The sequence below is a fragment of the Condylura cristata genome, unplaced genomic scaffold (genome assembly GCF_000260355.1).
Source record: "Condylura cristata isolate star-nosed mole 26May11 unplaced genomic scaffold, ConCri1.0 scaffold00009, whole genome shotgun sequence".
Classification (NCBI taxonomy): Eukaryota; Metazoa; Chordata; class Mammalia; order Eulipotyphla; family Talpidae; genus Condylura; species Condylura cristata.
This window is the reverse complement of record NW_004567110.1, coordinates 20570225-20571311: the sequence shown is the minus strand read 5'-3', so window position 1 is coordinate 20571311 and position 1087 is coordinate 20570225. Positions and strand designations below refer to the sequence as shown.

Sequence of the window (1087 nt, the reverse complement as noted above, 5' to 3'; positions counted from 1 at the left end):
TGGCGAAGATTCACCAGTATCTTTGAGCTTGTCACTTTTTACTCTGTTAAAGCATTTTAACAGACATATTATTAGAAATAAATATAAAATACTAAAGAATTGTCAGAAGAGAATTGCTACCCTGGGGTAATTTCTAACTTGCATCACTTTAAATAGTTTCTCATATCCTTTCTTTTCTTTTGCCTTTAGAATTACTTTTAGTATAAACTATGAACACATTTGAACCATAGCTGGAAAAAATAACTACAAGCTCCTAAAGGTAAGTTAATGGTTTTATTCATCTTTCTGTCTACCACAAAACTTAAAAAGACAGTTTATAATATGACTCAATGGTTATTTCTGCCAGATACAGCAATAGACTATAAAAATCAGAATTTTTAATCCTCTCCATTAAGTGTATCCAAACACCTAAATTATATTCTGAGTTGGATACCTTGAGTGTTCCTACATTTTTAATGATTGTTTTAGGTCTTTCAAAGAAAATGTTATTCTTTATAGCTTTATAATACTACATGAGTTAACAATGTCTGTCTTCTTGAGGTATATAGAAAATGAAGCCAGTATGTATTAGAAGCATATTTAAAAGGAAAGACTAATGAACCATTCATAGTATCTAAAAATTACACTATTTTCCCTTCATTGCTGTTGTAGAAATACTATCAGAAAATGAATACAGAATAAACTTCCCAGTAGATATTAGATATAAGAAATTAAGTAAGGGCTGTTTATTAGAAAGAAAACAGAAAAATGGAGGGGATTTCAAAACAGACTTAATAATGAATTCAGGAGAAATTCAGAGTATAATGTGAGATAGCAACAAGAAAAATATCTGGATGTGCAGTTAATGATTTAAACCTATGTTGTGTACCACCTAAACTACAATCTCTTGCAGCCACATGTCCTAGCTACTAGGCAAAAGGTTCCAAGGACTAAGGTGCTTTTCATTCCTTTGTAGTTACTCATTACAGGTCTCTAAAAGACATTCTGTCTAAGATCTGAAAAGCTCTGCTGGCTAAGCTTTAGGAGACTTTAACACTATATAATGAAGACAATAGAATTTTATTCTAAAAGGAATCTTAGAGATAAC

General features: G+C 30.7%; 1 protein-coding gene across 1 annotated transcript in view; it reads right to left on the bottom strand.

The window, feature by feature from the left end:
- The window catches only part of NUDCD1 (NudC domain containing 1), a 39423-nt gene that overhangs the window by 12043 nt on the left and 26293 nt on the right, over positions 1-1087 (bottom strand). The window lies entirely within an intron of this gene.